At 38.1% G+C, this 19,861-nt stretch overlaps 2 long non-coding RNA genes and 2 pseudogenes across 2 annotated transcripts; 1 reads left to right on the forward strand and 3 right to left on the reverse strand.

The window, feature by feature from the left end:
* The window catches only part of LOC130222307 (NACHT, LRR and PYD domains-containing protein 12-like), a 339,313-nt pseudogene that overhangs the window by 243,826 nt on the left and 75,626 nt on the right, over positions 1–19,861 (forward strand).
* The window catches only part of LOC130222311 (zinc finger protein 850-like), a 535,728-nt pseudogene that overhangs the window by 226,326 nt on the left and 289,541 nt on the right, over positions 1–19,861 (reverse strand).
* Positions 7,142–14,247, reverse strand: LOC130222413 (uncharacterized). Its single transcript, XR_008836446.1, has 3 exons — positions 14,193–14,247; positions 7,914–7,960; positions 7,142–7,827 (listed from the first exon to the last, which is right to left on the reverse strand). It is a non-coding gene; the product is annotated as an uncharacterized LOC130222413 (long non-coding RNA).
* LOC130222428 (uncharacterized) lies at positions 15,233–15,916 on the reverse strand. The gene is made up of 3 exons (XR_008836461.1): positions 15,735–15,916; positions 15,436–15,522; positions 15,233–15,315 (listed from the first exon to the last, which is right to left on the reverse strand). It is a non-coding gene; the product is annotated as an uncharacterized LOC130222428 (long non-coding RNA).

Consider the following 19,861-nt stretch of genomic DNA (forward strand, 5'->3'; position numbering starts at 1 on the left):
GATAACTGGTTGCCTTTAAAGATACGCTCATGTGAAAACTCCCACATTACTACAAATAAATCAGTGTATGGGAAACGCAGTGTCACTATTGTGAATAAGAACATGAGTGATTTGTTAGCTTACATGCTAATTCCAGTACTCAACAGAATACTGAAGCACTTCCGCTAACAGTTCATTCAAATGATTATTTAAATGCAATACATATTGTACTGATCTTGTGCACTGATATATTATATTGTGTGCTGTCTGTAAGTAGTGTGTGTAGGTTATAGTTTTAGGTTTTGTAAGAATGGGTTTTAAACCACATCGGTTCGAACTGGAGTTCTGCCGAATGACTAAAGAGTTATCAGTATGTTGGTAAAAAACTGTACATTTCTAGTCAAACCATTCTTCTGCAATCTCATACCAAAAACGGAAATAAGGGCAGTATTAATAGCTATAAATGTAGGAGAGCATTGATATTATGTGGTTGTATTGTATTGCAATATTAAGTGTTGATGTTAAATCAAAAGTAATTCACAAATACTTGATAATGAGATGATTTAATGACAATAATTCTCTATGGTTACAACTGAATTAAGTACAAAATAACTGTATAAAATGTTAAAATATGAAATGATAAAACATATGATATAAATTGTACCCAGCTTAAATGTTAAGTTAAAGTTACCAGAGGCAGAAGGAGAGACACAGGGGGAGGGAGAGAGAGACAAAGAGCGCAGGCCCAGAAGTTAGTGTGATTGCAGTAGAGTCAGAGAAGATAGACTCCAGAGGAGGAGAGGAGCGGAGTAGGAAATCAGACCAGGAAAAGACAGGCCAGGAAAAAAGGGAAGAGCCCTAGTTTACCACCTATTTTGTATCTTTAGAAAACGCACATAGTATGAAGCATAAATGATACATTTTAGAACTGGTTTTCATCTACATGAAATAGAAAGACTTTAAACAACAAAATACAAAACTGAATTGCAAATCTTTAAATTACATGAACAATATGATGCACAACTGGACAATTCTTAGAATAATTTGCAGAACTATATGACATTTTAAACAACAAAAATACTAAATGTATTTGCAAATGTTGTATGATTCATAACTGGTAAATTATTAAAATAATCGGCACTTGCAGATAAATAAATATTTTTAACAAAATCAATTTATGCATGTTTCAAGTGATAAATATTCATATAAGTATGATCCATCACTAGTAAATTACATTTAAAAATATGCATTTGCAGAACAACATATTTATAAATATAATAACAAATGTTTCAAATATAGTGAAGCACACTAATAATATATCCCATGACTGGTAAATTATTCAAATAATTTGTATTTGCAGAAAAAAAAAACATATAAATAAGACATTTTAAACAACAAAATTGATTAGCAAATATTTTAAATGTAATTAATTATATAAATTTTTATGTAATAAAAGAGTTCTTCTAAAAGTAAAAAAAAAAAACAATTGTGGAAAACATGTCGCCACTTGATGTCAGGAAATGTTTAATCTAATGTTGGACGTTTATCTGCATTGTTTACAATGTTTATAATTGTGTGGGGCTCACTTTAAAACCCACTAAAAATAGCTTCCTCAGTCACCTGTTCCAAGTAGTTAGAAAACTTTTGGTTTGGGTTTAATGTATGACAGTTATTATTAGGCAATAATAAAAAACAAAATGATTGATAATAGTGAGAGAACATGTCTATTAGGATGTTACAAAGCTCAGTGTTACAAAACATTACACAAACCTGTCCAGTAGAGGTCGCTAACTGACTGCTAATCACATTTGCCTTTCAAAGATGTGCACGTGGGAGAACAATGCAGTCTGAGTGAAGCAACGGGCAGTGAAGTTTGTTTGGTGGATTTGTGCGTGTTATAAACAAATCACATTTCTATTCACCGGTGTGGAATAAAAGCAACTGAAGTTAACTAAACCAGACTCATGCATTTTAACTGATGCATCACTGTGATCATCACTCTTAAACTGGCAACTTGGTTGAATACTTCAACACTCAGATTTCTTGTTAGTTTTTTTCCATTTTCAGTTTTGGGGAACTGCCGTGCATATAGTCCATCGAGCCGAGACCACCTCATTCAGGCGATCTCGGACCGATTGATTTGGCGCGGATCCCACACGATTGCGGGATTCACATATGCCAGACAAACCACGCTCACTGGGCAAACACGACGCAATTGACAAACAGTCGCAGCCAAATTAAACTTAAGTGACAAGGCACCACTGGCCCGATTGGGTCAGTAACCATTCTCTATACTGTCCCAAACGTCTCGCACGCTGGCCCTGGGTCATCGGGCAGTCCTTATTGTCGAGCCCTGCATGTTAATGGACAGATCAAAATATGATCTGATTCATTTTACAGTTAATGTGCATCAAAATTCCAGTGTGTGTAGCCAATGTTTCCAGTGTCTTTTCACTTTTCAGCTTTTGATGAGACATTTTAAGATTTAATGAAAACTAATGTTTTATTTTTATTTCAGGCCTAATTGAAGAGTATGAGGGGAGTAAAGAGGAGAAACATCATGTCAAAATTGAGGAAAAAACTCTTTTACAGACTGATGGTATTTTGAAAAGGAGAGACAAGAATCGTTTCACCTGCACTCAGTGTGGAAAGAGTTTTGGAAAACAAAACAGTCTTCAAATTCACATAAGGATCCACACTGGAGAAAAACCATTCACATGCACTCAATGTGGGAAGAGTTTCAGCCAATCTTCAAACTTTAATAAACACATGAGGATCCACACTGCAGAGAAACCATTCACATGCACTCAGTGTGGGAAGAGTTTTAACTCCTCCTCACACCTTAATCTACACATGAGGATCCACACTGGAGAGAAACCATTCACTTGCACTCAGTGTGGGAAGATTTTTAACTCCTCCTCACACCTTAATAAACACATGAGGATCCACACTGGAGAGAAACCATTCACTTGCACTCAGTGTGGGAGGAGTTTCAGCCGATCATCATCTCTTAATAAACACATGAGGATCCACAGTGGAGAAAAACCATTCACTTGCACTTAAGCCGCGGTCACACTGGACTTTTCTCCCCATAGACTTCCATTCATACGCGCGCAAATGAATCAGACCGGAAATGCTAGTTTGTGCGTCAAGTTTCGGAGTTGCCTTACAACATTCAAGCTTGGTGAACTGACCTGCGAAATCGCATCACTTGACTGTGTGAGACCAATCGAAGATCAAAACATGACCTCTCTGGACAGAAATTTAAAATATGGACCAATCGCTCACTTTTTAATGTCTAATCATCTTGTTTAATCCCGCCCCTTTTCACAGTGCCGTACAATAGAATTTTGCAAAAAAGAGGACTCACGCTGGAGATAATCCGTACAGATCTGATCAGTGTCTACAGAGCGTCGCTCGTTTTAGAGTTTAAGAAACACATGAACAAAAAGTTGCACACGTGACATGAATGCAGCAAAACATTTTCTCATGTGCACAGGATGTTTCATGTTTGAAAAGACTGAGTGATGGTATACTGTTTTCCAACACTCCTACACTGCAATAGGTGGGGTTGTAAATGTGTTGCGCTCCTTGCGTTTACCGTAAACAATGATGGCGGCTGAGAGAAGAACAGTTTCATAAACATCTGGCAAACAGCACCTCTGCAGCTTAAAATCTCTTTGCAAGTAATTGTACAGGTGTGCATACATCTGTACTCTACTCTCCAGTGTATTCATGTAGCTAGTGTTCTTTTGGATGATGTTCTCTGTTACATCCTACACAAGTCTAGGGGAAATACAATGAACGCAACAATATTAGTTTAAAGAGCACTAAACTGGGACCAGTCACAACAAAGCAATGAGTAAAGTTTCAAAATTACAAAAAAAAAAAAAAAAAATCAAAGTCACACACAATGTAGTGTTAAGGGAGCTCTAGCTTCAGGAGGGGAATAAAGCCAAAATAACAAACAAAAACAGGGTTCTGTCTGGGAGTAAAACCTCTAAATAAGCTACAAGAAAATAATGATGAAAAATAACAGCAAAACTACACTGACTCCCTGACTGACCTCAAAACAGGAGAAAGATTTCAACAAAAAAGGCCGACCACCTCCTTACTGCTTCCTGGGGGGGAAAAGCAAAAGAAAGAAATCAAAGTTTAAATCGTGATACTGCTCTAAGCCACAACAGAGAACGAGTACCAATTGTCAACAAGTAAGATTTTAAATCACCACAATTCAACTTTCCAACAGTTCACAACAGCTTTAATTTAACTGAAACCCAGCTAGTGCTCTGGAGAAAGGTTCCTCTCTAGCTCCTTTCTCATCATCCAAGTGTTTGGCCTGTGTTTTTATCCCCTCTCACTCCTCTATGTTAAGTAAACACAGCTGTGGGAAGCCATCAGCAACCTGCTTGAAACTCAGGAGGGGAGTAGTCAAGGCAAAAAAAAGAACAGGGGGAAAGACATTTGACACAATATAAACACACAATAACTTTAAACAATACGTCTCTAAACATAACATCTCTGTCTGACTCCCTGAATGAGAAACAAATCACTGGGAAGACGCCGCACATCAAAGAAGGTGGAGCTCCAGGACGGTTAGTTTGCAGTATACCAGGGCCTCAAGTTTAGAAAGCCCATTCAATTGTCCAGTGTTGCATCTTTTATTAGTAAAGTTTCTTTACTTTTAGGTTCAACATTCTTTCTAGTTTACTTCATTTACTTTTTTGAGTAGAATATAAACTTGATGAATATTTTATGATTTAGGCAGAGCGACAGGTATTAAGTTTTACAATATTAATACACTGTGATGATCCCAAGACTCCAGATTGGAGTGTGTGGTAAATCCTGATTGGATGCCTGCATTACTTATCAATGGGTATATAAAAGTTGTTGTGGTAGCTACTCCAGTACGCTGTGGCTACTCAGGAGTCCTCATGTCAAGACCTGCCATCTCATTGACTCTTTAACCTTATGGTTTTGTTTTGTATTACTTGTATCATGTAGTTAAAGTGTTGTTGTGATTATATCCTGAGTTCTTTATCTTCATTATTATCTCTAGACATTTGTTGGTTGCTTTGATTGATTGTTCTATGAGTTACATTTTATAATAAATAATTTGCATTCAGGCTATTTTGTTAGCTCATCTCTCTTTTATGTTGCGACTCAAACAAGCGGGTCATAACACTTTGCAAAATGTGTCCGGTTGTATCCGAGATCTTGTCCTTTCAGTCATGACCATAGGTGTGAGTAGAAACCTAGATTGAGCGTTTAAATGAGAACATTGCATTTCGTCACAGCTCCTTCACCACAACAATCACATCAACTGCATTACTGCTGCCGCTGCACTGATCCATCTTTAAATCTCACATTCCATTTCTCATGAAAAAAAAAACGCAGATTCTTGAACTCCATTTGGGAGATGGCCACCTTTTTCCAGTCAAGCACCTTGGTTTCTGATTTAGAGGTGCTGTTTCTTTCCCTGCCATGTCACACTCAGCAGCAGACCATCCATGCTGAAGGTCAACGTTATCTGCAAATGGCAGAGACAGTCCTAGCCTGCACCTAAAATTCTGTCAGTAAAATTGTTATATTTTTGAGATCAGCCTCAAAAATAACACATTTACAAAATAAAATGAATAAATGGATGGATGGATAGACAATGTAGTGGTGGAAGAGGAAGTAGGATGGCTTGTTCAACTATAAACCAAGATGGAGTTCTTTCAGGAGGGATGGAACAGTGCGCGAGATGTCTCAGACTGAAGGCGTAAAAATGAAATAAATGCCCCAACCCTTTTTTTTATCAACTGGCTGTTGCAATGTACTCCTATGCAACCTAGGGTGTTGTAGTTAATAACATGGCAGATTTGTAGTTCTATAAGTGTGAATGTTTACCTCTGGTGGTTAGAGATCGCTGGTGATCAGACAAAAGGAGGTGATGCCTAAATTAATTAAAACAAACCAAGCATATGCAATAAAAGGGAGAGACATAGCAGATGTAACAATGAGCATTAAAAGTACTTTAGAATATTTACAAGAAAAGAAGATGCATGGTTATTAAATTACTATTTTTAGTATGAGTGAGCAGGAGGCAACCAGACTAATTGGGTATTAGTTAACCCTGCATCCTCTGACTATCTTCAGAGTGTCCAGATAGTGTCCGTGAGAAGAAACACAATCCCGGGGTGTGGACCTGTAAGCGGCCTTTGGTCCCTAATGAACGTATAACTGAAGAGTATGGGATCCGATACAAATCAAAAACTCTAAATTGAGTCAAAAAAGATGAATGTGATCCATTCTTGTTATTAGAAATACAATCTAAATTTCTTAAAATTTCACTTAAAATTGGAGTCAGATTAAATTCAGAGTTGGAAAACAAAATTCTTTACAGAAGCACTAGAAAAGGCTTACACACATTTAACCTTCACCCATGCTGTTAGTTTCATCATTGGGTTAATGGATGGACTTTTACACTTCTGTCGCAAAGAAAAATATCTTAACTTCACAACCCTGTAGCTACTGTGGCATCTAAAATATGGTTTACAACATCAGTAAAGTGATCACAACTTATAATTACAGACAGTGGAATGTTAAGCGGAATCAGAATTTAAATTCCTCATTCATTCATTTTGTACATTTCATTAAACAGAGATTATCTAAGAGACTAATAGTGTGCTGAACTTTATAATGTGCTGTGTAAAATAATCAGCATCTGACTTGAAGCAGTGTGAGTTGGTTAGAAACTCTAAATAAAATGTGACTGTGATGTAGTACTTTAAAATAATGCAAAAGGAGGCAATATGATATGTTCTCTAACTAGCCTCCATCTATATAGAGACAGGAAATGATGCATCTCAGGGCTGACTTCAGGGCTGTTCAATCTGCCTCAAGTTTACAAGTCAGATATCCAACTTCAAGTGGCGTCGAGACATTATTTTCAAGTGGGAAATAATCTCATGTTTTCTGTAAATCTGTGTGTGTCAACATTTCCCCAGAGCGGATGCTCTGACGACGCCTTTCATGATTGCTCAGACTCACAAACCCCAACAATAACCTGTGTTTCTGTGCATATAGGCTTACAGTAAAGTTTATTATCAACTAAAACTTGATTTAAAAAAAGCACTTTCAACACCACATGTGAAACTAAAGTACTGAACAGAAAAAAGAATACAATATAAAAGAAAACAGAAATAAAAAAGAGGCAAGTTTACAATACATTTGTAAAAGCAACATAAAACAAATGAGTTTTTAGTAATCATACTTCTACTGGCTAATCCTGCAGAGCAGAGGATTATGAGTAGATCTCTTGTCAGTCTCTCAGTCTTTAGCACAGTTTTACTGATGATCCATAATGAACCCTAAACCCAGGATAGAGCGGCTCAGTGAATGTGGTCTGGACTGAGTGGATAAGACTCGTTTTATCTCTATAGATGTTGTAGAAGATCAGAGTTCCTGCATTGTGATCCACAAACACTCCTATTCTACTGCTGATCGGCTCTACAGAGAGACCAGTCTGTGTGTTATCGTGTATGAATGAGAAACTGGAGGAAGAGCAGATCAAACTCCAGGACTGAGCATTACATCCAAACCAACTCTCATAACCTCGTCCCTTCCTTCTAATACTCTTATATGACACTGATATTTCCACACCATCTCCACTCCAGTCAATCTCCCAGTAACAGCGTCCACACACACTCTCTCTGCACAACACCTGAGACACATCGTCAAATCTGTCTGGATGATCAGGATACCACTGTTTCTCCCTCACTCGTGTCACCTTTCTGTTCTCCTCGGACAGAATGAGACGAGTGTTTGTTGTGTTTGGATCCAGTGTGAGAAAACAGGCATCATCTGAACACAAGAGACACATTTATAACACAACAAACATCAAAGCTGTGTGTATATGTGTGTGAGAGTGTCTTTGTGTGTAGAAGTACATTTGCATGTTCCTGTTGTAATCCTCTTCTCTCTTCCATGATGCAGACTGTAAACACACACAGATTCACATTGTCAGTAAACAAACATCAGCTTATAACATGCACGCACACACACACTCACACACACAGATCTGTAATAAAACAGCAGCACAACACGTGTATTCTCTTGAGTCACTGTTAATAGCAATGTTGATATCTGTGCTCTATAAATGATGTACTTGTAAATGTAGTCGTGTAACAGAAACACAATAAAGCTGTTGTCTCTGAAAGGGTTGTGTTCAAAATAATAGAAATGTGGAGATGTCCTCAAGCCCGGGGCTCCCTCCCGTTTAAAGGGCGAGATGGGAGTTTGAGCTCAGATAGGTCTCAAGAACTCCCCTGCTTGTGAACGTGTTAGGAATAGCTAAAATATAGCTGGCTAAGAGTTTGTCTTACGATGCTACTTTGGAGTAGTCAATTTACTTATGATGTATGGCTTTGCACGGTAGGACGAAACCGAGGAACCCACGCGAGCATGGGGAGAACATCCAAACTACGGAAAAGAAACGCCGACTGGCCTGGTGAAGGGTTGAGCCAGTGGTGATCTTGCTATAAGGCAACAGGGCTAACCACTAGGCCGCCATGCCGCCCTATCAGGAAAAGGGGAGGAGTATAGGTGGTAGGGGGGATTCCTCAAAACAAAGATGACTGAAGTGGAAAACTCTAGTTATTTATAGTGAGTCAGTATTCATCTAATTGGTGCAATATGTGGAGCTGATGCAGGACCAGCGGTGATCAATCATAATCATGTGATCCTCTCAAAAAGAATTTATAAATAAACCACACTTCAAGAGTTCACATTGAGCTGATGATTGATAACAAAGCGTGTTTGGAATGCTGTCCCAGGAGAGAGCCCTGAGCTCAGAATATCCTCAAACCTGGGGCTCCCTCCCGTTTAAATAGTAAGAGGGGAGTTTGAACTCAGGGCCATGACTCCTGTGAGAGTCGAAGCTCTGAAAGACTCTGTGGGAGTCAAAGCTTGGGTAGTGATGGCCTATGTGGAAGGAAGAAAGTGTAGCGGAGGAACTCGATGCTAGGAAAAAGGGAAAGTAGCAGAGAAATTCAACGATGAAAAAAGAAAAGTAGCGGAGGAACTCAATGCTGGAAGGAGTGGGGAGTTAAAGGTGGATGGAGGAGAGGAGCTGGAAGAAGGAGGGGGTGGAGGAAAGAGCGGAAGCATTTAACACTTGAAGGAAGGAAAGAAGATGTGGAGGAACTAGGAGAGTGCTAGGAGAGGGAGAACAGGAGAAGCAGAGGAACTCAATGCTAGGAAAAAGTAAAAAGAGATATTCTTTGGGAGGGGCAGGGGAGTCAAAGCTCAGGGTAACAACTCTGTGGCAGTTAGAGCTGTAGGGTGGGACTCCTACGGCAGAAGGAGAAGTAGAGGAGCAACTCGACGTTGAAAAAAGATATGTAGCGGAGCAACTCGATGCTGAAAGGGTTGGGGAGTTAGAGGTAGGAGGAGGAGAGGAGCTGGAAAAGGGAGGGGGTGGAGGAAAGAGTAGAAACATTCGACACTGAATGGAAGTGAAGAAGATGCGGAGAAACTCGATACTAGAAAAGAGAGGAAAGGAGATGCGGAGGAACTCAAAAGAGTTTTTTTGTACCTCATTAGTGGCCTGGGAGGGATGGAGATTGACTCAGAGGCTTCAAGGGAATTGAGTCGAGGCTTGGGGAGCACTCTCGGGCAGTAGAGCCATGAGAAAGGGAGGGGGTAGTGAAGACTCTTGCTGGAAACGTGAAGGGGTGGCCAGGGTATGGGCTTGGCATGACTACTGTGAGACAGAGCTCGGGTAAACTCCATCGGAGTTAGAGATGACTCAACGCTAGAAGCAACAAAAGTTAGCGGAGGAACTCATCGCTACAATGGAGGGAAAGTGGCGGAGGAACTTAAAGCTAGAAATGAGAGAAAAGTAGCAGAGGAACTCAATGCTAGAAGGATGGAGGGGATACGTAAATGGCTCGTGTCATGCTCATGCCCTTGGACTCTGGATGGAGGGTGTCCTCTGGTGAAAGACAGCTGGGCTTCCTTGAAGTGGTATTGGCTGAGGCGGATGTAGAATTTGAAGGCATCCGAGGACCAGTGGCCTGGATTTGGTGGCCAGAGAGTCTGGATTTGGTTTTGGGAGAGCCCATTGTATGCTGCTGTAGTGGCAGCTCCAATTCTAAAGGAATGGCTGGAGAATGATTCGGAGGGAAAGCTGGATAGGCATTAAACTTCTTTTAGATGATACATTTGGCGATAGGCTTTACTTATACCATATTTAAATAACATTACACTTGGAATCTTAACATTATTAAATTCACAAGAATATCTGGCCAAAGTCATTTGCAACTGGGTCGATTCATAAATTGTCAAGAGAGAGGGTGGGACTGTCTCATCCTGTGAGCTGCTCGGATGGAGACACTTCTCTTTTCAGCTATTGATTCGATGAAATGTCAATCGAAGGGTCAAAAGGCAGGAGGCCATTTTGATGATGAAATGTTTACATTGACGCTGCTTTACTGAATGAGCTGCAGTGGCTAGTTTTGATGATCTCGTAGATGTCTATTGACGTATAAATGTGTTGTGGACTGATGTTTTGCAGAGTTGGATTGCCTGGACCCTTTGCAGTCAAATTACTCTATGCTGTTGGAATGTAATGGATCTGTGGACAGACGAGAGGCTTGTGAGCTGAGTTTCTTAGTTTTTTATTGTCTTCTTAGGTTGTTAGCAGTTCAATAGAGGACACTAATGTCCGCTTTGTTCGTGTTTTAAAATGGTTGAAATCGCTCTAGGCACACGAGTCTCAGCTTTTGAAAGATATATAAAATGTTTAGTCTATGTTGGACAGTCATTATTTTTGTGAGGTTTCCCCTAAAGCCTGCTATGTACTATGGTTGGAACAGTAAGGTGTGAGAAATCTGCTTTATAGTGATGGCTTAAGGTGTGGATCCCGTCATCTGCATATTCAGGCAGATTTTGTGAACTGTGATATTGCTGGAGATTTTGGTTGAAAACACAGCGGATGTGTAGGGTGAGGCATTTGAAGTGGACAGAGAAGGAGATTATATTGCAGCATTGTGGTTAAATTGTGGAAGAGACAGCAGTGCCTAATGGGTGGCACTGAGCCATGGCTGAAGTCTCGGGGAGAGCGGGGACTTTTGCTGAAGTTGTTGTTGTTTGTTGGTTCTTATACATGTCGATAGGTTGAATGGTGCAATGCTGTAAAAGCTTTTGGAGCTGAAGCGTTTTGTAGCGGGAAGCATTCTTCAAGACAAAGATGACGGCAGTGGAAAACTCTGGCTATTTATAGTGAGTCAGTATTAATCTGATGTGTAATATGCAGAGCTGATGCGGGACCAACCATGATCAATCATAAGCATGTGATCCTCTTAAAATTAGTTTATAAATAAACCTCACTTATTGATGAGGAAGGTCAGCAATGTGTCACACACTGTTATTGTAGTAACGTTCGTTGTTGTGGGAAGAAGAAGACAGGGTCGGCGATTCAGGTAAGCACAAATCTTTTATTTTGTTTTGTTTTTACCATACGTGTAGCTGTACGTGTGTGTGAGAGCTCTCTTCTCCGCAGTCTGCTCCTCCCGTTGTCTTTAGGAAGGGAGTATCTCCAGCCCAATCACTAGAAAGACAGGTGTTATTTATAATTTCTGATTGACCTGCTGATTAGCCGCCTGGCTCAGAGCATGCTGTCCCCCCTTATTGGGTGTTCGATCACGCTCACCTCTCCACAGTTATCAAATATATTTCTCTCGGAATTGTGATGTAAAATGGGTCGCCCAGAAGAAGAACAGAAATACAGAATAAATGCTGCTCAATATTTAAACCCCTCAGTGTGGTTTGTGCTGCAATTTCATACTCATACAATCTCAAACTCCATTATCCAAAACCATTGAAGTAAACAGTCATCTTCATGTCACATATTATAAATAACTTTTAAAACACAAATAAAACAATACATTTAGAACTTGAATGAAGTAAATAAACAAGGTAACTGTTTGAAAAACAGCCAATTTGCCAATCCAACAAAATTGCTGGAGAAAAAAAGGACTCCGATATGTGGCGAGTACAGAAAGGGTCTCCTTAAGAAAACATTTTGAGAGGATTTTGGATATGTAGTATGGATTTAAGCTATTTGTCAGGTCACACCCATTCTCTCTTGACTGATCAATGGCTTGAGAGGAAAGTTTGCGTGGGAGCTCTAAATTTATAAAAAAAATTTAATATGTCCTAAATCATGGGCTGTTACCATAACATGATCTGTTTAAATGTACATAAAACAAAATTCATGCATTCATATTCAATATACCAATAGTATCTGGATGCAGCCTTTATGATTCAAGCTGAGATTGCATCACTCAACGATGCAATGTCTGACACAATGCACTCAAATGGTGCGAGTGACGTCACTGTGAGGGGTAGGGTTAGGGGTGGGGTTAGTGAGCCCATTCAAAAGCATTGGATGCAGCTCAGATTGCACTGCACCAGGTTTGCATCCAGACCCTTCTCCAATATACAGATTATAAACACATTACATGCACTTTGGAGTGAATTTTGTTTCTAAAAGTCCATTTCAATATTTAAAGTGTTTGTGTGTGTGTGTGTGTGTGTGTGTGTGTGTGTGTGTGTGTGTGTGTTTGCAAAGAAAGAAGTGATTTCTCCCCCTTTTCATCTGCAATGTTATTTGAAGACCAAGAAGGGATGGGGCAAAAGGAGCCTGTTAAGCATCTTGGTGGATAAGATGTCACAGAGTGATCTTACTTTCAGACTTTTTGGAACCGAGACTCATAAAAGTAATTTTAGCAGTGAAACATATCTACTCCAGGGAGTAATTAAACCTTTCACCTACAACCTGTGTGTTACAATATTCCACATTTGAAGAAAAGACCCCAGTTCAGTATGTTACGTAACTGCCCCCTGCTGGTCATGTCTTTTTTTGTGTCAGAGCATTCTGTGCTTGTGTAAAATACACTGGTGTCACGCATGGTCACGTTTCTTCACACATGTATTTTCAGTAGCCACATCTGTACCTCATTAAACCTGAAGGCTTATTTTCTGAAACTGACTAAACCAAATGTCTATGACAAATGCAATATAAACTTTGGATGAGATCAGTGATTCATACGGTGGCCGAGAGAGCTTAACATGCTGTAATTTAAAGGGCACCTATGGTGAAAAATCTACTTTTCAAGCTGTTTGGACAGACATATGTGTAGATATAGTGTATAGACCGTAATATTAAGGTGAAATAAACACACCCAGTGCTTTTTTTTCCCAAATTTAACAACATAAAAACGGTGAACTAATTGGAGCGGTTTTCAGATCTATCGCAACTTGACGTAGGAGAGCGGTCCCCCCCGGTCTGTTCAGTTCGCTAGAGTCATCAATCATCCTTAAATGTGATCAAGAGTGAGTTTTACAAGTTTAAAATGTTTTAAAACAGAGCACGTGTGTAATGAATTATAGCGATTTAGCTTAGCTTTACTTCATCAGCACAGCCGCGTGTCAGAACAATTATAAAGGAAGATGCTTCAATCCCGGTTTGTGGACGTTAAATCAGGTTTATTTTGTACATTAAAATAAAAAAATATCCATACAGCAGTGGAGATTAACCTGTATCCTTTCACATATGCGTGCAAACAGAGTGCGAAGCTAAACGCGTGCTCTCTCTCTCTCTGTCTCTGTGTGTGCACGTGTCCTCACTGTGTGTGCGCGTAAACTTTGTAATGACATTGTGTGTGACTCATCGTTGCAACTCACAAAAACTGCATCAAATACTGATTGGTAAAGTTCTTACTGTAGTATTTCTCACAAATGCGACGTGAGATCTGCCTCCTGAGGCAGCCGAGGGCGGTGACTGAGGCATGTTGCTGACAGGCACGTGGGAACGGTGGGCGGGGAGGACTAGCCTTAAAGGCCCAGTACAAAAAATCAGCAACCAAGTTTTACCGCCTATAATACAGACACTTTCAAACAGCTATAACAAATACTCTGATGGTTGTTTTGAGCTGAAACTTTAAAGACACATTCTGGGGACACAAAAGACTTATATTAAATCTGAAAAAAGGGATAACCTAGGTGCCCTTTAAGAAAGCACATGCAATAAAAAAAAACACCAGCAAATAAAGAAACGATCTTCATCAATTTGACAGCACATGTGTTGCAAATTAGTCACAAAAAAAAAAAAAAAAAAACAGAATAAACGTGCAGCAAATTGGTCATATATTTTACAGGGCTACCTGCATCCTGGAGACAAATCCTGATCTCCAGAAGTGTGTTTGTCCTTCATAATAGATGTGACATGTTTGAGAGAGATATCACCAGCAGTAAAAGCTCTAGAAGAAACCACAAATCATATTATTTTTACCTTAAAATAACGCACCAGAGCACTTCAGGGAAACTAAAGAAACTGGTCTCATTGGTGAAACTCTTGAGAAGTTTTTAGCTCCTGTATAATTATGTCAAACACAGACTGTGTGTGAATCCACTATACTGTAAATCACTATTGTGATATAAAAATACTCAGCTTTTCTTCTCCACAAATTTACTAATAAAATCTAAATGCAATCATTGATACTATTATTGCAGTTTGAGTTGTCTACATTTAGGAGCTTCTGTAAGTCTTTGGTTTTCAAAACTCAAGTGAGCTGAAGAAAATTACAGTTTCTGTCCAAAGTAGAAAAGCTGCTAATTTTACTGAGTGAATGTAGACTGTAGAATGTGGTATTATATCAGAATGAAGCTGTTGAGTGAGTTTCTGTCTCAGCAATACGATTCACAGCAATATGATACGACATAGAGTCTTAGTATCACAGACTCATTAATAAACACACAGATCACTAATACATCTAAGATAAATCAGTATCAGAATGAGCAGGTTTCTATGATTCTCTTCCACAGGGTATATTCAGGAATCCTAAAGGTAATTTCAATACTTTAAGACTTTTTAAAGACCTTCTCAGAATATTTTAAGACCTTATCGCCACTTCAAGTTCTAATCAGTATCAAATCTTTAACTTAATAAACAGTTGTTAATAAACGGTTGTTAATAAACAGTTGTAATTAAATAAATCAATGGAGCACGACCATGCAACAGAACTCAGATATGCTCGGAAGAAACAAAGCTTGAAAGAATAAATTATGTGATTGCTTTCAGTGACAGGTTTCAGCTACTGTTTAAACTCGTCTCTATCCAACCAGAAGTACGCAAACTAACATTTTCCCATTTTGCTGTCAGTTTCGCTACATGTGGAGAGCATCACATCACCTTCCCGCATTTGTCGCAAATTACGTGACATCATCCGGATGGAGAAGCTTGGCCAGACGCACCCCAGTCCGAAACAATCGTGTGGATCGAGCACGCTGTTGTTAATATTAGGAGGCAAATAAATATATTTATGCTTTTTTGGAGTCAAACATTTTGGACAAATGCTTAGACAAAATGTAAGGCCTTGTATAAACGCGATTAAGACTTTTTAATACCTTTTAAGGGCCTCAATTTTCTCATAATTGATTTATCAACTTTTTAAGACCTCGCGGACACCCTGTTCCAGAGACACACTTGATCATCTGTTAGATCAAGATTTAAAGAGGTATACATTAAAATGACTTCAGCTCAGCAGTAAAGTCTCAGAAACAAAGAGGTGATTGACAGATTATTAGATGACACTCATAATATAAATATATGTACATATATATACATATATATATATATATATATATATATATATATATATATATATATATATATATATATATATATAATATAAAAAAACTCTCACCTCAAATAAAGACTGTAGATCTTTCTATTTGTCCTCTGAACTGTTGAGTTGAACAACAAGTCTACAAGTCAAAATATTTTCACTTCTGAAAAACACATCAAACTGGTTTGTGACATGATAATAATAAAAAAAAGAAACTGCATGTGAAAAACACAGACCTGTGTCTGGGCTTTTACTCCACTTTAACCCTAACCCATTTCTTAGATAAGAATTAAAATGTTTAAAACTACCTGTTCAATCTGTTTTTTTGTTTGTTTGTTTTGTCAATTCAATTCATGTTTATCAAAATAATTACACAAATTCAATATAATTATTGTTTCAAAGCAGCTTTACAAAAGCCGCACATCATTGCAGGGGTGCCACTTCACATTTATCAGCAACAATGCAGGGGGCTCACCTGCTTCAATGCATTACAATCAAAATCAGAAAGAGTACTGCATAGGGTGGACATTATACATCTTCAATTAAGTGTATTTGTGTATTAGGTGTATGTGTATACACTGCAATATTAACAGGTCAGAGAATGTGAAATCAGACAGGATTGATTATGTTTGAATAATAGTGCAGCAAACCCTCGCTGATGATCCTGATATCATTCACAGCAGCTCATATTAAGCTGGACTCAATAAAAGACTTTCTCCAGCTGATTTCACTGAATATACTCTATATATACTGTGGTGTTTGTGTCCACCAGTGATGTGTCACTCCTTCAGGAACAAGTATTCAGTGGAAGAAGGAAGCAGCCCTCAAAAAACCTGTTTTGTAAGTGGTGTGCCTTCTTTAAGACATAAACAGGTTTCTTGATGTGTCTCAGCACTTCCTTTAGCAGAACCCTTACAAAAAACCCACATGAATCCTGCAGGAATATTATGCAGATTTCCTACAGGGATTTAGCTCATTTTCCTGTAGGAATACCAGGAGGAAATTTATGCAGGGATTATTCCTGCAGGAATTACAATCCTACAGGTCTAATGAAATATACAGTTCTAGCAGGATTATTGTGCAGGATAGATATGAAGTAAGATAAATTTCACAATAAAACAATGCACTTTCACAAATTATTTATTAAAATAGTAAAAATTTGAGGAAAAAAAAGTAGACCAAATCAGAATCCAATTCACAGCAGGCTGCGTTTACTCCATTTTCCAAAAAAAGTAAAGAAAGTTACCTGTAAGTGGTAGAGTTGGTGTAGGGCAGAATACAGTCTGTACAGTATAAAAACCATTACAGCTATGAAGAATCCCCAAAAACAACCAATGGACTATTACACAAGACTGTTAGCATCCTAAATACCTTAGTTTTTAATATTTCGATTTTTTTAAACTCATGTACATTTATATGTATTTTTGTATAATACAATCTTTGCGTCAAATGACAAAAAACAAATGATCGCTTATGCGAGGAGTATTTAATGAAGTGTCTATGGGGACAGGACAGTGGATCTGACATTATTCCCTCTTCTGGCTGCTGTTATCAGTCTCACACTATTTTATTTTCTTTTTTCTGAAAGTCTTGATAACACCAACCAGGTGATTTTCTTTTATTATTTCAGCAAATAGAATTGTAAAAAAATTATTTGTTGTACTCTCCAATTCACTGTGCTCTGAGTTTACCAACTATGATGATTTCTGCTGCTGTTAAACACGCAAATGTGACAAGGGTTCATACAAGTGTGTGTGTGTGTGTGTGTGTGTGTGTGTGTGTGTGTGTGTGTGTGTGTGTGTGTGTGTGTGTACAAATTATTACCTTACACATAACTTGTGCTCATCATCTAATTTTCAACACATAAAAACCTTTACAAATACCTTAGAAACGGTCTATAACTGTGGCTGGTGAACTTTCATTCTCATTGGCAACATCCACAACATCTTCAGGTTCAAAGTTCTACAATGTCATAGGTCAGTGGCTCCTTCCTTCATTCCACTAGGACCCATGTTTGGGCCATTTTCTAAGATAGATAAATATATACAGACAGACAAACACACACACACACACACAAACATATACACACACAAATATATATCATTCATTTTTCTGGTGGCTTCAGCTGACTGTATCCATGACAACAGTTTTACATTAATGTCAACCTGCCAGTGGGTAGTTGGCTGACCGACCGGCGATCAAAATTATTTCTGAGGTAACAAAAAACTACATTAGCATCAATTATAAGCAGTGAAAATACAAAACAAAGCACTGTTAATGTTAACAATGATAAAAAAACATAATTAATATAGTAATTTTTAAAATTAAGTTTTGATATAGGCGCTGGTGGTAGTAGGCCTGGGTATATTACGTTAGCAATGTACTAGTATTGTTAATGTGATCTCGACTTTAAAAAGAAAATAAGCATTTGTTTTGGTGTTACAAAGCAATTTTAATTAACGTTAAAACAGAGCAGTAATTAGAGCACTTAGGAAAAGTACTTTACCTTCAGATGACGGTTGGTGACAGTTGACTGATGTGCATTCTAATCAGTGACGTGAAGCGAGTCATCTCAATTCAATTAAATTCTAAATATTGTAAATATATTATTCGTGTTTAATACAGACCTATGCATTATTGACAGCAATGTATTATCTAATTTAAATTTTGCATTACATTTTATTTAAATTGTTTAATAAATGTTTGTAATAATTTACTAATTAAATTTACTCTAACATTGCAGAAAACACATTATGTTTACCAATCACACTAACAATAACCTGCTTCTTTTTAAAGGATACAAATGGAGTACAAAGTGTACTTAAATGAAGAGACACCAGTTCCAGCTGCCACAAAAAGGCATCCAGCCAAACATATGGGAGTTGGATTAAAAGAGATAGCTGGATTGACATTTTAATAAATGAAATAAAAAGTATAGAAATAAAACGTAAAGGTGTACAGCTTGTTTGTTTTCATAAATGCAGAATTTAAATGGTTTAGAGTAATAATTGATTTTTAAAATTTCCTATAATCTATTCATAATTATACTTTTATTTATGTATTTGTTTGTTTGTTTGTTTGTTGTATTGTTTATTTGTTAGAACTTATATTTTATTGCTACCAACAGTTTCATAAATTAAAATTACAGCAAGTGACAGAATTTCTTTCTTTCATCCCAATTACAGAAAAAAAACTCCTGCAAGTCCTGCAGGAATTATAAAATCTTGCAGGATTTTTCACTTGCTTGTATCCATTGTAAAACCTGTAAGAGATTCCTGCACATATCGTCAATGTGTCCTACAGGATTTTATCATTCCTTCAGGACAGCAGCTATCCTGCAGGGAAAAAAAATTATTCCTTCAGCATTCCTGTAAAAAGCACTGCATGATTCTAAAAACTGTAGGAATTGTCTGCACATATTGTCATTTTATCCTGCAGGATTTCATAATTCCTACAGGATACCAGCATGTTCCTGCAGACAAAAAGTAAATCCTGCAGGATTCCTGTAGGCTATTTTTGTAAGGGATTCATTCATTCATTTTATTTTTGGCTTAGTCCCTTTATTAATCCTGGGTTGCCACAGCGGAATGAACCGCCAACTTATCCAGCACGTTTTACGCAGCGGATGCCCTTCCAGCTGCAACTCATCTCTGGGAAACATCCATACACACTCATACACTACGGACAATTAAGCTTACCCAATTCAACTGTATCGCAAGTCTTTGGACTGTGGGGAAAACTGGAGCACCTGGAGGAAACCCACGCGAACACAGGGAGAACATGCAAACTTCACACAGAAACGCCAACTGAACAAGCCAAGGCTCAAACCAGCTACCTTCTTGCTGTGAGGCGACAGTGCTACCTACTGCGCCACTGCGTCGCCATAATGCTCCCAATCATCCAAATTATCATCAGACTTAAAGAAAGGACCATGAGAGCAGATACTTGTGGTCTTATCTTTGCTTTCAGAAGACACAAATGTTGCAGAAAGTAGTACTCGGGAGGGGGGTTAGTGATTGAGTAACAGGAATGAAAACCTGGAAAAACGAATAAAGAGTGTAAATGATCTAACATCTTATTTACTTATTTTGAAATAAATATATTTTAAAGCTCAGATGGCATACAGAAGTACACAAAAATGACAAAACAATTTTAAAGGATTTGAATGATTATATTACATGCATAAAATGCTGTTTTTACATGTG

The sequence above is a fragment of the Danio aesculapii genome, chromosome 4 (genome assembly GCF_903798145.1).
Source record: "Danio aesculapii chromosome 4, fDanAes4.1, whole genome shotgun sequence".
Classification (NCBI taxonomy): Eukaryota; Metazoa; Chordata; class Actinopteri; order Cypriniformes; family Danionidae; genus Danio; species Danio aesculapii.